Here is a 16,668-nt window from a genome sequence, read left to right as displayed (position 1 = left end):
TATTCGTTGCGCTCCATTTCGCTCCATCGCGCGATTCCTGGCGGTGCCAATGACTTCTTTTATTTCTTCGTCGGAGTTTTCTGTTTACAGCAATGGTCGCGATAGAACCCTTGGGGGGGGGGGGGGGTAGAGGTAAAAAGCTTTGCTTTAATATGCCGCGTATTCGTTGCAACCCTACGCAAGAGCACTGGATATGCGGACGTAATGTTGGATGGCCCGTCGCCATTTAGAAGTTCAAAACACGTCGAGTTGCTTCTCGTAGCAGAGAATCATCAGGAACACCATTTTCAAACCGTTCAGGCCTGATGAAACTCCTCACGCCTGAAAAAGGGCTAAGCTGTCTAAATATGAACTGAGGATGGCCACAGCCTTGATTGAACTCCTCTCCTCCGCACAGGAAGCCTCGGAGGTGCTGCAAAAAAGGCCCGCGACAGCCGGGTTTGTGCTTCCCACGTTGTAAAAGATCGAAGATTTTTTGGCGGAAATCTTAAGTAAATGGTCATTTCTTCGCAAACAGGTAGCTAACGGCCTACATCTTAGCCTGCAGAAGCGGCTCTATTTTTTCATAGGTGCTCCTGTAAACCCTCGGTAAGATTTTCATCCCGCTTAAGTATGCATGTTTTTATTAACAGCAGGGGGGGGGGCTGCTGTCTGGTTTCGGTGCCATACTTTTTTGTTGCACTGACAATGGTCTTACGATGCGCCTTCGTGCAGTTGCACGAGAGCCGTCTGACGAGACTTGGTCGATATGTCTAACCACACGCAGATTACTGTTATCGCCCGGCGCCAACAAACGTAAGCGCGTGCCACCGAAATGCAATAACAAACACAAAAAACAATGATGGCGAAAAAAAAGCGGTGAGCCAGGGAGTGCCAGAAAGCTTACAGGTTTTATGTCAGCCTTCAGGTCTGGAAAAAGATTCATCATTCCCAAGCGCCATTCCGTTCTGCTGTGAAGATAATTTTAAAGCAAAGGTTTATATTCTTGTACTATGATTTTTCCGTCGCAGTAAATCTGAGGTTCATTTGACCGCAGCATTGCCGTATCTTTGGCAACGCGTCATGTGACCCTCCGGGCCTGGCTCCGCAAACAGCGCGTTCGCAGCTGCCGCCGCCGCTGCCAGCTTGGTGCATGCCCCCTGCTCAGCTGGTTCTCGCCTTACCCCGTGACTCGACGCGCACATGATAGCTTGGCAAGTGATTAAAGAGAGGCCGGATCGTATTTCTGAAGTTGCGCAGGAGTGGTCTCTTAGCCGACGGGTTTTAGTCGTCGACCTAGAAAGCCGACGGCTTTTAGCCGTTGTCGGCAAGCGTCGTCTGACCACCCGGCGAATATTGTCGGCGAGGCGTTCGGTTCGCAAAACGGCGGAAGGCAGACCAAAACCATAATAGACAAAGGCAGGCTTTGGATTTTTTGTTGAAACATTTATTGGGTATAAAATTCGCTGGCTTTATTACTGTTAAATCAAATGTTTAGCAAGTCAAGCACATAATAAAACCACACTTATGCAGACGTTTCGCTTTGCATATACAGTAATCCCTCGGTATTACTTCGTTATAACGAGGAATTACGGTACAATGTTGGCTGAGCTAAGTCGCAGTCTTTTTTTAAAGACGATAGCTTTTGTTGGGCTACTTGTAGACTGTCTGTCTGTCTGTCTGTCTGTCTGTCTGTCTGTCTGTCTGTCTGTCTCTCTCTCTGTGTCTGTCTGTCCGCCCGTCCGTCCATCTGTCTGCCTGTCTGTCTGTCTGTCTGTCTGTCTGTCTGTCTGTCTGTCTTTCGGTTCATCCGCCCAGACAAAAGCGCAGTGCTAATTTGGACGAGAGTTTCTATCTGATTACCTGGCACACCCTCCCCACCTAAGGGACACTCGCTAGGACTAAACCTCGCCAGGAATAAAAGTTTTTCTCTCACTCTCTCTATCTGACAAGACACTTTTACTTGTCATTATTAAGCAAAAAGAAAACATTAGGCATATTAGAAGTGTTGCAGTTGTGTCCTAACTATAATACATGCATACTTGGTTTTGGGATAAGAAGTTAAAAATAACGTGTTCAAAACCGTGTTTTGATCCAAAAATCCAAAGAGCACGACTGTCTATCCGCTATATTGTGGCGGCATTTCAAGAGGTCCAGCAGTAACAATAGGCTGAAGTAGGTCGCACGCAAACCATGCAACACGGCAAATTTTAATTGGGTTGAGCTAACCTCGACCGTGTTTATTATAGAAGTGGGAGACGGGAGGCAAAGAGCGTGAGATGGGACCAGGAAACTGACGAAAGGCAGCGGCGGCAAACGACAATCGTCTTTCGACGTCATTTGCACCTCACTGAGCAGATAAGCGGCAACCTTTTTCTCTATCGGCCCCCATCAGACAAACCACAACAAGCTGTTTCTCTTCAGAAGGAATTACAAAATACATTGAGAGTGCCCGCTTTTATCATGGATGCTGCTACCCAGAAGTTCGATTGTAATTGCTGAGGAGTGTGGAGGTGTTTCGTTTCGTCCACTCGCTGAAGCTTCGGAACTGCGGTGTCAGCCATTCAGCCATAGGCCTGATCTCTGTCTTGTTGAATAGGTTTTCTGCAGCGTGGTGTCATTGAAAGCAATCTCGAAGCCTCCAGGAAGCAGAGCGCCCATCGCAAGAAGTCAATTACCCATCGCAACAGCACTTTGCCGAAACGTCTTGTTACCGTCTCTTAATTCAGCATTTTTATTTAAATTCTGTTCCAAAATACCTTGACAGGCAGGCTGGCGGCACTTCACGCAGCCGCTTCCGTAGAATTCTTTTGTCGTGGTTTGAGCGTACTTGTTTTAGTCCGGTCCAGTCACATTGACCTTTCGCGCGATTTGATGTCATTACGGAAGACACTCGGACTCTCGATCCGCCGGTGGCAACGTGATAGACTAGTGCAGTTGGAACGCGCTCTGTTCCTACCTTGCAACCCTCCTTCAGTTCACCTAAGAAGTAACTTTTATTTACTCTTTAAGTGGTGGCTATTTTATGCATTGGATAATAAGAAAAAGCTGTTTTTTTTATCAATCGGGCACTTCAGGACTTCGGCGTTTTGACTGAAAATCCTGCTCCCTTTTACGTATTTACGAAATCACTCGCTAAGTTCCCCGCGGATGGGGTAGTGTCATGTTGATATTTACTATTTGTAAATCGCGCGTCAGAAAAATGCCAACATTATTCTGATTCAAAGACGGGAGATCCCAAAGACCTCAACAATTACAGACGCATCAGCCCATTCTCCGTTGTTTACGTACTGTTTACCAGTGTTATAGTTAGCCGCATAGGTGACAGCCTGGCTTCTCATAAACCACGAGAGCAGGCTGGGCTAAAGAAAGGGTACTCAACCATGGATCACATTCCTGTCGTCAACCAAGTGATAGGAAAATCGGCCGTGTACACTAAACACATTTTCGTGGCATTTAAATATTACGACAAAGCGTTTCATTCCGTACTCACCGCAGCCGTTTTAGAAGTACTAAAAGACCAGGGAATAGAGGAAAACTACATAAGACTTTTACAAGACATTTATAAGGCATGCACAGGCAGGATAACCCTTCACCAGCGAAGCGATAAATTTCCCATCCGTAAGGTAGTAAGACGGGGAGATAAACTATTCACAGCATGTCTTGAGCGCGTATTTAGAAAGCTTACCTGGGAAAACATAGGATTAAGAATAAACTGGAAATACTTGAGGGATTTCAGATTTGCGGACGACATTGTCTTGCTGAGTGAGGCTGGAGAACACATTCAAAGAGTACTTGGAGACATACAATGAGAGAGCATGGCCGTGTGGGGGAAATATTATGACTAAAAAAATAAATATAGCGAAATCTAAAGTAATGAGAATAAGCATGCCAAGAACATCTTTTTCAGCTTAGGAAACGGAACGCTAGAGGAAGTAACAGAATATAAATACCTCGGACAGATGGTTAGTGCTGACCCCAACAATGGAAGAGAAATCTGGCGCACAATAGGTATGGGGTTGGCAGCCCACGGATAGCACCCCCAAATATTGAAAAGTGAGCTACCTCCGTCACTCAAAAGGAAAATCCACAAACAGTGCATACTCCCGGTGATGACATATGGGTCTGAAACGCGGCGCCTTACTAAACACCTGGCATGCACAGTTAGGTAGGTTCACGGGCTATGGAACGAATACTGTTAGGAATAACACTCAGGGACAAGAAACGAGCTACCTGGATCAGAGAAGACACTAGAGTTCACGATATCACAGTTGAAATAAAGAAAATGAAATTGACTTGGGCTGGCCATGTAGTGAGATAAACCTACAACCGGTTGTCGATTTCCTGTAACATAGTGGCTACTAAGTGATGGGTCTAGAAGGAGGAGAATGCTGACAACACGATGGAGAGATAAAATATGGAACTTTGGGGGTAAACACAGGACTCAATTATTGCAGGATAGGAGGAGCTCGAGGTCAATGGGAGAGGCCTTCGTCCTGCCGTGGACATGAGCAGGGTGATGATGATGGTGATGGAGGTGATGAAATCGCACGCCACTGTGGACGCCTACACAGCAACTAAAAAACAGGTCACATAATTTTCTTGTTCTTGTTGAATAAAGCTTCTAAATAATTGCAGAAAATCATCTTTGAGTTAACTTTTTCTAATAATACGAGCGCTTTATGCCTTGTACAAAAATTTTCACACGACATCACAAAGCTGCTAAGAAGTGCGGAGCGTTAGGCCTACCTGTGAAGAAATCGTTTTGGAACAGCGTAGCTGCGTCTATGGTTTATTCTTTCCAACCCTCAAGTTAAGTAAAGAGAATTAGGTCAGGGGCAACGGTGTTTAATCGCCGCAGTGCACGCAAGACAAATTTAAAGAGGTTGCCGCTGCGGGGTACGTGTCAGTCACTTTGAACAAGAACGCAGGAGTTTGTGTTTCAGGATTTTTTCGTTCATTTGTTTTTGGGGGGGTGGGGGAGGTACTATTTCTTCACCTTGTTAGTTGCAATAAAATCTCGTACAAATGATAACAGGTTCGCTGTATTATAAGATTCTGAGGTCATCTCTGTCGCTTCTGGGTCGGACCATGCTTAGGATTCTCACAAAACCATCCTCTTAACATCAAACCCTAGCAATACTGTTTTGTTGGCTTTTAAAGTGTCCGTTTAGAACCATCCATTGTTTTCTTGAGAGAGCTTGCTGTGGTGGCAGGGGGGATAATATTAAAAGACTTTAACACATTCCGGTAATTCGGCGCCATTGGCTCTGTGTTACATCTGCTCAGGTGCTACTTTGTTTTGCTTGTTTTCCTTATATAGGCCTTCCTTGGTTTCTTAGATCGTGGGGTTTATTCTTCGTCCCATTTTTATTTAGGTGACACAATGTTAGTGCAGGCCTCAGTTCGTGTGGCAAAGGACCTTTTGTGCAATGACAAATGTTGCCGGATCGGCTAACGACCATATGTGTCGATAAGGCGAGGAACAACGGTGCACAAAAAAAAACTTCCTTCCCCGGCGCCACCTGGCGCCTCCTCATATCGCGTATCCTTTCTTTCGCATCCGCAGTAGTATCTCAGCCCTCTTTTCCACACTTCCGTGGCTGCTAGGTGATATTGGAGATCAAGGCAAGCTTTCGCATCCGGCTGCTTCGCAATAGCTTCCGCTTGGCAGTGATGGCGTACTTCTACGGGCGTATGAGGAGCACGGTTTCCATCGGACGGCAAGCACGCACGAACAATTTCAAAATGTGTCTAAAAACGCTGTCTCGCTAATTTTGCGCTTTTTTTTCGGCCAGAGGCAACTTTTCACCCTGTTCATCACCCATTCCACAGACATGTGAAACGTCAGCCGCTAACATTCACCGCCATTTTTGCTTTGAAATTTTGCTACTTGTAGTATCAACCACCACCAATATAGGGCGTCACTACCTCTAATAAAAGTTTGAGCGCCTCCAGCCTATACCGTGATTACATGGAAAAAGCCGACGATCAGAGTGGTGTGACCCGACCCGGTGCCTTTTATTGTACAGGAGCTTTCTTCTCGCCGATTCGCAATGTGTAGAAGCGGGGACAGAGTAATGTGTTGTAAACGTCACCGATAGCGGTTCAGCATGGTTTACGAGTGACGACTGCCGCAGTAGATTTCTAGATTTATTGATATGTGGGCGAACGAAAATATATAAGGAATCTATTCATGTAGTAAATACGGATTCAACGAATTGGATGAGGTAAAGTAAACGGAGCTGCCTAAGAACCGGGGAGTAATCTGAATCACCTTTATAACGAACGAAGTAGACTGCAAAAAAAGGAACCTTGATTCTGTAACAGTATAACTCAAGATAGTAAAAGAAAGGCTTGTTTACACAGTCGGGAAAACATTTATTTCCCGTTTGAATGAAACCGCCAGCTACAAGCTGTGGCTGAAACAATGACTACCGTCACAGGATGAAGTCAATCATGAACGCCCAAATCAAACAAGGACTCCGAAAAGTAATTGTGAAACGGAAATCGCAACGGCTTTAACGGCCCCTTGTTAATATGCGGAACTCGAAGGTGTTCCATCCTTCCCCAATAGATACGCGCATGGGGTATTGTCATGTAGATATTTACTACTTGTAAATTGCGCGTCAGAAAAATGCCAACCTTATTCTGATTCGAAGAGGGGAGATCCCATAGACCTCAGGAATTACACACGTATCAGTCTACTGTCCGTTGTTTAGAAGCTGTTCACCAATGTTATAGTTAGCCGCAAAGGTGACAGCCTGGATTCTCACAAACCGTGAGAGCAGGCTGGGTCTAGGAAAGGGTACTCAACCATGGATCACATTCATGTGGTCCACCAAGTGATAGAAAAATCGTCCGTGAACACTAAACACATTCACGTGGCATATATAGATTACGACAATGCGTTTTATTCCGTACTAACCACAGCCATTTTAGAAGAACTAAAAGACAACGGAATACAGGAAACCTACATAAGACTTCTACAAGACATTTATATGGCATGCACGGGCAGGATAACCCTCCACCATCGAAGCGATAAATTTCTTATCCGTAAGGGAGTAAGATGGGGAGATTCCTTCTAACCAAAACTATTCACAACATATCTGTAGCGCGTGTTAGAAAGCTTACGTGGGAAAACATTGGATTAGGTATAAACGCGAATACTTGAGCGATTTGTCGTTTGCGGACGACATGGTCTTGCTGAGAGAGGCTGGAGGACATATCCGAAAAATACTTGAAGATCTGCAATCAGTGAGCACGGCCGTGGGGATAAAAATTAATATGACTGAAAAATTAAATAAGACTAAATCTAAAGTAATGATAATGAGCCTGCCAAGAGCATTTTTTTACAGCTTAGGAAACGAAACGCTAGGGGAAGTAACAGAATATAAATACCTCGGAAAGGTGGTTAGTGCTGACCCTAACCATGACAGAGAAATCCGGCGCAGAATAGGTATAGTGTTGGCAGCACCCGGATTGCACTCCCAAATATTAAAAAGTGAGCTACCTCCGTCCCCACAAGGAAAACCTACAAACTGTGCGTACTGCCGGTAATGACATACCGGTATGAAACGTTGCGCTTTACTACACACCCAGCACGCAAATGTACGTCGGCTCACGGGCTATGGAACGAATACTGTTAGGAATAACACTCATGGACAAGAACTGAGCTACCTGGATTAGAGAACACACTAGAGTTGACGATATCGTAGTCCAAATAAAGAAAATGAAATGGACTTGGGCTGGCCATGGGACAGACGAGCCTACAACAGGTGGTCAATTACGGAGACAGAATGGATACCAAGTGATGGCTCTAGAAGGAGGGGAATGCTGTCAACACAATGGAGGGATAAAATACGGAACTTTGGGGCAAACAGTGGACTCGATTAGCGCTGGATAGGAGGAGATCGAGGTCAATGGAAGATGCCTTCGTTCTGCAGTGGACATGAGCAGGCTGATGATGATGATGATGATCATGGTGATGAAATCGCACGTCACTGTGGACGCCTTCATAGCAACCAAAAAAAAAAAACAGGTCACATTATTTTTTTGTCTTGTTGAATAAAGGTTCTAGGTTATTGCAGACAATTATCTTTGAGTTAACTTTTTCCTAATACGTGAGCTTTATGCCTTGTTGTGCAAAAATTTTCACATGACAACACAAAGCTTTTAAGAAGTGTGGAGCGTTAGGCCTACCTGTCAAGAGATCCTTTTGAAACGGAGTACCTGCGTTTACGGTTTATTCTTTCCATCCTTCAAGGTAGGTAAAGAGCGTTAAAGCGACACTGAAGTGAATTTGTCAAGCTCCCGTTTTTGCTTGCACTGCGTAGACTGGCTCAAATTAGCACACTTTTCTTCGGTTATCCGGTTGATTAATCGGTAATTATTTTACAAAAAACAAAAGAAGAAAAACTACCGTGCCCGGTTAGCGGTGGCCGCACCAACTAAAGCTGTGACGTTGGGAGGAGCGGGCACCGTGATTGGACCAAGGTGAGCAACCAAAAAAGTTTCGGTTTCAGTTTCGGTTCTGTAAAACACAACCGGTGGCGTTGTTGGATGGGCATTCTCAAAAACTCATTAATCATCGTACCGCGCTTCTGCCATATTGTCAGGTGTAAAAATGCATAAAGATAGGCCTCCCAGGACGGCTTGGAATCGTAGCATTCACTAGCCGAGACCTACACAGTGCATGAACGCCCTCCGCGTACCCGTAGACGCCCAAAAGTATGCGCTTTTCCCCCATATTTGGAGCTTGCCTCCCTCATGCCTGTATCGTAAAAACCGTGTTCGCACCAGGCCAAGGGTCTGTTCATTCTGGCCTGTGCCCACTGCCTGCAAGAGTGGGTGCTTATGGCAACAGCACGCCAAGGAGAACTCGCTAGCGCGCCACTGCCAGCCTGCGGGCGTTTTGTGAACTAGTTCGTGGAGCCATGAACGTTGCAGCCCAAAAAAAGGTGAACTCAATATAGAAAACATCGGCGGAAACCGAAAAAGTTAACTTACAAAAAAGAAGCACGTACCCGCCGGTATTCGAACTGGTGACTTGCAAAATACTTCCGGTGACATACCTAGCGCCCCAGACCCCTCGGCCACGGGGCGGGCTCCGCTGCCCACGGTAATATAGGGTATATATTGTACAACCAGTTTACACTTTTATTTAGTTTTGGAATTTCAGGCAGCTTAGGTGACTCTTTGTTGTATTGCGCACGTGCAGTAAGCGTCGCTCGGGTTTCCACAATAGCTCACGTCTAGCAATTGCATTTCGTAGAAGGAAAAGCGTTCGCAGATGCGTAGTTGTGCTGCTGACCGCTGTGCTTGTTCGCCCAGAGCAAAAAAGTGCTCCTCGCACCCTAGTTTTACGCTGTACGGTAAAAATATCAGTTGATTTTATTTCCTTAGTACCTATATTGACTTCGCTGACTCTTCTCCCGCCTTGAAGAGGCCTTATATTTTCCTACTGGCGTACCAGTCAGCGAAGCGTCGCATGTGCGCTTGTGCAGCGCTTGTGCGAAGCGACCTTGACTTGGAGCTAGATACAGTGTACAAACTAACCAAGTAAAGAAAGGCAGATTCTTCCATTCACAAACGTGTCCTGGCTGCGTTTCAACTGAGCGAACGAATTGCGACGACCCGTCGGCGGCCCGCGGACGAAACGCTGGGCCGACTGACTCTGTCTGAAGGCCGGGGAGCCGTGCAGTAGCGCAGCCAATTGCGAGCTCGGCTCCTCGCGACGTCACACGAAAACGCCGCAGAAAATGGGCGAGCATAGAGAGTGGAGGACAGCAGTTTCGAATTAATTTTTCTACTAAATAAAATCGCGCAAACGCGCCCAGGGTGGTCGAAACATGGCCTGGGGACTCCGGACTAAAACCTGCGCAAGTAATCCCGGAATGTTTAGATATCACTTCAGTGTCCCTTTAAGTCACGGTCCACGGTGTTTAATCGCCGCAACGCACGCAAGACAAATTTAAAGAGTTAGCCGTCAAAGGTTGCGCTGCGGGGTGTCGGTCACGTTGAACACGAACGCGGGAGTTTGTGTTTCATGGTTTTGTCGTTCATTTTTTGGAGGGGGTACTATCTGTTCACCTTGTTAGTTGCAGTGAAATCTCGGACAAATGATTACAGATTCTCTGTATTTGGAGACTGTGAGGTCAGCTCTGTCGCTTCTACCTAGAACCATGCTGTGGATTCTCCCGGAACCGTCCTCATAACATCAAATTCCAACCAAAACGTTGGGTTGGTTTTTAAAGTGTCCGTTTAGAACCTCCCATCGTTTGCATGACAGAGCTTTCTATGGTGGCAGTGCGGACAATATTAAAAGACTTTAAAACATTCCGGCCATTCGGCGCCATTGGCTCTGTGTTACATCTGCTCAGGTCCTACTTTTTTTGTATGTTTTCCTTATATAGGCCTTCCTTGGTTTCTTAGATGGTGGCGTTAATTCTTTGTCCCATTTTTATTTACGTGACACAATGTCAGGGCAGGCATCAGTTCATGTGGCAAAGGAGCTTTTGTGGAATGACAAAAGTTGCCGGATCGGCGAACAACCATATCTGTCGATAACGCGAGGAACAACTGTGTACAGAACAAACGTCCGTCCCAGGCGCCACCTGGCGCCACCCGATATCGGGTATTCTTTCTTTCGCATCCGTCGTCGTATCTCAGCCCTCTTTTCCACACTTCCGTGGCTGCTAGGTAATATTTGAGATGCAGGCAAGCTTCCGCATCCGGCTGCTTCGCAATAGCTTCCGCTTGGCAGTGATGGCGTACTTCTACGGGCGTTTGAGGAGCACGGTTTTTATCGGACAGCTAGCACGCGCGAAAAAATTCCAAAATGAGTTTAAAGACACTGTCTCCCTAATTTTGCATTGTTTTTGTGGCCAGAGGCAACTTTTCACCCGGTTCATGACCCATTCCACAGACACGTGAAACGTCAGCTGCTCACATTCGCCGCTGTTTTTGCTTTGAAATTTTGCTTCTTGTAGTATCAACCACCACCAATATAGGGCGTCACTACCTCTAATAAACTTTTGAGCGCCTCCAGCCTATACCATGATTACATGGAAAAAGCGGACGATCAGAGTAGTGTGATCCGACCCGGTGCCTTTTATTGTACAGAAGCATTCTTCTCGCCGATTCGCAATGTGTAGAAGCGGGGACAGAGTAATGTGTTGTAAACGTCACCGATAGCGGTTCAGCATGGTTTACGAGTGACGACTGCCGCAGTAGATTTCTAGATTTATTGATATATGGGCGAACGAAAATATATATGGAATTTATTCATGTAGTAAATACGGATTCAACGAATGGGATGAGGTAAAGTAAACGGAGCTGCTTAAGAACCGGGGAGTAATCTGAATCACCTTTATAACGAACGAAGTAGACTGAAAAAAATAGAAGGGACCTTGATTCTGTAACAGTAAATCTCAAGATAGTGAAAGAAAGGCTTGTTTTCACAGTCGGGAAAACTTTTTTTCCCGTTTTAATGAAACCGCCATCTACAAGCTGTGGCTGAAACAATGACTACCGTTACAGGATGAAGTCAAACATGAACGCCCAAATCAAACAACGACTACGAAAGATAATTGTGAAACGGAAGTCGCAACGGCTTCAACGGCGCCTTGGTAATTAGCGGAAATCGAAGGTCTTGCAGCCGTCCCCAAGAGTTAAGCGTCACGTCTTGACCCGAAAAGAGAGGTCCCTGAGATGCCATAAGTAAGAGTGCTTTTTGCGACACCCCACTCGATTATTTCGCTGACGGGCGCATGGGCTATTTGAGTTCGCCGTCTGTCTGAATACAGCGAGGTAGTATGGCCCGTTTCACGAAGGCAGAGTTATTATTTTCTTCGTTTCCGGTAAGCCTGTGGTACGGTAGAGATTTCTTCAATTGAAGGCAATTCCGTTATTCTTTTTTTGCAAGTTAAATTTAATACGGCTAATTTGGCACTTGGCAGTAGGAAAAGTGGTATTACAGCGCTCCCTTTATTTGCCACAAATCTGCAGATTAACTTATGCTCATTCCAGAAAAATAAAAAAAAATATCTGTAAAGAATCGACGCTTCTTTTCTACGAGAAAGATGGTTAAAACGCGAAGCTTGTTACCATGCAGCTTGAATTAGAGCCGATGTCCAAAATGTAAACTGCTTCGATACAATCGGAATGGCGGAATTGGATAGACGTCGCCTCCGCGACGCGAGTGACCCAACATCGAATTTGACCACGGAACGCATCAATTTCTTCTGGCGCTTGATGGGCCATTATGAAAACACATTATGTAAGTGGGCTTTCCGGACAAGAGGTTTCGGCTTGGCGATACTTATATTGTATGTTTTACTTGGAAGACACGTACCTAATAATAAGAGAACACCTCGCGTTTCAACAATCTTTCACTTCTCCAAAGAGCATCATCTTCGTCACAGAAGGTTAACGTTCTCCTGCCAAAGCCGCCTGTATACACATTGCCAAACGCGTGAGCGAAAAATGGTCAAACAACCACTTTCCTGGGGCTCTGCCCTACCCTTTCCCTCTCCGTACCCTTCCTGCGTGCTGTCATGTCCACCAGCCAGCGCCGCTTCTCGGAAAATATGCAAAATAGTAGTTAGTTTAACTAGCGTTCCAATGGCCGCACTCCCACGCCTGTCGGTCTTGGGCATTGAGGGCCTTGGCTGTGTCACTGCTAAAACCGCCTGCGCCGCGGAGGACGCAAAATTACTGGGGCTGCCGCAGTCTAATGCCGGCTTTGCGCGCTCAACTACTTGGATCGCGAACCCTACATTTCTGAGTGATGCATTTCCCATTTGTCCCCTACCCTCACCTACGCTATTCGCAATCCACAAAAGTATGCTAATACCGTATGTCAAAACAACAGAATGACACTATGTAGGATAATGAAATGACATGATATTTGCATGCAGGCTCTCTTTTTTTCATTTTTTTTCGCCAGCCTATAACACGCTCCGAAGAATACTTTTGGCAACGCCACTGCTGATGTTTCTTATTAAAAGGGCAATTACTACAACTACCCGTACCGCGGAAGGAACCCGCTTCATCGCGAAGCAAACGGTGTCAAGCTGCAGCAGCAGGAAGCCGTTCAAGAAATTAGAGAGATCCGTCAGCCATTTTTTGATAAATGCCGCAAGCAAGAAGCATGGGTACGGATTCTTGGGCAAGTTGGTGTGGCGATCTTGATGAATTCATAGCGCAAAAAGGACGAGGACGCAAAAAGGACTCTCTGTCCTCGTCCTTTTTGCGCTATGAATTCATCCAGAAGCATGGGACCGTTAAACGTGGTCCCAGTGGCACCCAGACCGTTCCGTCGCGAGGGGCCTCTGTAGGCCCCCTCGCGACCTAAAGAAAACGAAACAGCTCTTGAAACTCAACAGATACACGTCGTAGAAGTGGGCGACAGTTCGCGACTCTCGAGCCGTGACTTAAGCCGGGACGTCCACCGGCGCGCGCCACGTAGCGAAGGAGTGACTGAAGTAAGCGTCGCCACCATTCCCATTTGAAAGCGGGTGACGTATTAGGCCATGTTTATACAGGCAGCGTTGCTCCTGCAGTGCACGGCAGGTCAACGTGGCCACTAGTGAGGCGTAGAAAGCTTTGCCTTACTAACGTGCAAACGAAATACATGCAAGCACGTTCATGTGTAGCCGACGATATCCTAAAACTTGGTGTTGCAGTCTGTTCACGTAGGACCTGCTACGGCCACATACGGAAAGAACAAGGACACGACCACAGGTTATCTCCCGCACCTTTGCTTGTACAATTTGAAATGCTTTTAATAAAGGCAACCTTAATAGTCGGAGTTCATCTCGCCAATTTTGTCCATCGGCATTTCATATTTCGGTTGTGCTTTACCAGAACAAAAGCGCCCGCTCTGGTGGAGAACGGCGGTTTATTTTCTTTTTAAATAGAACATGACGGCTGTTGATTTCCTTCTTTAAAAGCGGGAACTCAGAGCCAAGGCAAGCGCACCAAGTTATAACGATTCACAAGTCTGACAGGAATTCCAAACGAGTAGCGAAATCAGATGCTTCCATAAAGGTGGATATGTGTGCTTGAAGGAAGTAAATATCGCATATCTCTTGTTCTTGGTTCAACGGGCCAAAGAAAATTTGTCAAATCTCAGGGAATCATATCCACACCTGATGAATATGATGTTTGGATTTTAATGCCGCAAGGCCAACTAAGGGCAAAGAGCGCCAAACAGTAGTGATTACATGAGAGTGACAAGAAAGTATAAGTATAACAGTTCAGTAAATATAAACAAAGTAGAACACAACGCAATGAAGATGACTGGTGTAAAGGGTCACGTCGTCAAGATGCATGGTAAAAAATGACATTAAAAAAAATCCCGCAATCAACGAAGTGAATGATGATGAGAGGGGCGAAGGTAAAATGCTTATCGGTAAATCCGTGACACATTCGCTAACACATCAAATAAAGTCTCGACACGTCAAGCTTTCCACCGCTCTGTTTACAAGCCCGTCGACGACGTCGATGTTTCTGGTGATTATGTAGGGCTTGTTTGGGACGATGAGAATCTCCTTGGGTAAGTTGGCGAATTCGGTGTGTGACATTTTAGCCACCTTGGTCGTCGCCTTTTGCAGAGCGTCTGGTGCCGCGTACCCCCGGTACGTGTCTTGAGCTCGCATGCTACGAACGACAACCTCTTCTTCTTCCTCTCCTCCTTGTTGTTTAGCAACGAACGCGTTGAACGTTTTGACCTCGTCTGCAAATCTTTGGTTGGCCAATCCCTAGGGGGATCCTGCCACAATCATCATCAATCCGTCATGTATGGTAGCAACGAGGAACGGGACAGGGCCCGAGCAAGTCTTGAGCTCGCAGGCGATGAACGACAACCTCTTCTTCTTCCTCTCCTCATTGTTGTGTAACAACAAACGCGTTGAACGTTTTGACCTTTTCGGCCAATGTTTGGTTGGCCAATCCCTAGGGGGATCCTGTCACAATCATCCTTAATCGGCCGTGTACAGTCGGGACAGCGCCCGAGCAAGAGGAGCTTCTCCCCTAATATTTTACGCCGCTAAGAAACTCAAAAACACGTTTGACTGCAAACATCGGATGATCTCCAAGAAGTATGATGGGTGTGGTGGAATATGTCGTGTGTATAGCTGTGGGAAGTGTTTGCGTGGTGTTGTGTCAAGTGCCTTACATTGTATGATGATGTGGATCACAGATAGCTCCTCTCTGGAACTGCTGCGCAGTGTTCTAGGAGATCCAGTGAGAAGTTGCGAGTGCATTGATTGTGTGTGCCCTATCCGTGATCTAGCCAAGGCGACTTTCGTGTATCTATTGCGTGTGTCGGTGGTGTTCGGTCCCAAGTATGGTTTTATTACGTGTAACTTGTTTTTTGTTTGTTCACTTCAGTGTGTTTGCAATGTTTTGCGAAGTTGTTGACTGATCTGTGGCTTCACGTTGGTGTAGGTTTCTGTGGTTATGTCTACTGTATTAAGAAGTGTAGCAGCAGCAGCCATTCAATCCGCCGCTTCGTTCCCGGCGATACCACAGTGACCAGGGCCCAGCAAAAAGCCAGTTCAAATTTGTGGACATACAGACATAATACCCATGACTATCAGGTTGACAACGTGGTTTTTGGAAGACTTTGTTGACGAGAACGCCCGCACAACACTGAGGAAATCTTTATAAATAATGGATTGTGGGATGTGTCATTCCTGTATATGATTAACAACCAGAAGTACATCATAAGGCTCTGTCGTATAGATACTAGTAATACTATTCAATGTTTTAGTGACTGTAATGCCGGGTCCATGCGCAGAGCAGGAAACAGAGGTGGCAGTTTTAGAGGCGTCCGTATAAAATTCACAACAGTGATATTGCTGCTGGAAATACAAGTTATGGAGAATTGCACATCTCGGAGATCGATTTTTATCTATATGTGTGAAAGATGTATCGCTTGATACAGGGAAGAGATGCCATGGTGTTACAAAATCTGTTACATAACTTCTGATGGTATCTAAAAAGCAGACAGCAAGCTCTGACGCTTCCTCTCTACCTCTGTAAGAGAAGGGCGCAGAGAACGATGGTCGATTTAGCGGGAGTTCAGTGATAAATGTATTATAAAAGACTGATTTAAAGAAGGGTGAGGCATGGAGGAAATTTTTAAAGCATGAAGGAGATCAGCGTAGGCTCCCTGACGTTCTAGGCTCCATTTGGTGCAGTCTACATACAGGCTTTCGACTGTACTAGTCCGGACGCCACCGCACGCCAAGCGGACCCCTAGATGAAGCACACGGTCCAGCAGTATGAGGGATGTTTTTGGGGCTGACCCATACACAACACTACCATTGTACAATCGTAAACCATTTAGACTGGTAAAAACATGGAAAAGAAGTTGTTTCTAAGCCCTAAAAGTCATGTTGGAGAGAACCTTCGGGAGAGTCATTGTTTATAAGCATTTGTGTTTTAGTTGATTTATATGTGGAATGAATGTGAGCTTTTCGTAAAAAGTTATACCTAAAACTTGTGTTCCTTTTTGACAGGAATCAAGAAACCCTTGAGTTGAATGTCTGGATCCTGCCGGGTGCCGCGCTTCTTGGAAAACAAAACACAAGTGCACTTTCGTGGATTAAATTTATAACTGTTGCTTTCTGCCCAGCCGGCTAGCTTGTGACCATAAAGCTGAACTTGGCGCTCGCAGAT

The sequence above is a fragment of the Haemaphysalis longicornis genome, unplaced genomic scaffold (genome assembly GCF_048455015.1).
Source record: "Haemaphysalis longicornis isolate Haplotype H1 unplaced genomic scaffold, Haemaphysalis longicornis Haplotype H1 scaffold_15, whole genome shotgun sequence".
Classification (NCBI taxonomy): domain Eukaryota; kingdom Metazoa; phylum Arthropoda; class Arachnida; order Ixodida; family Ixodidae; genus Haemaphysalis; species Haemaphysalis longicornis.
This window is presented reverse-complemented; position numbering follows the sequence as displayed.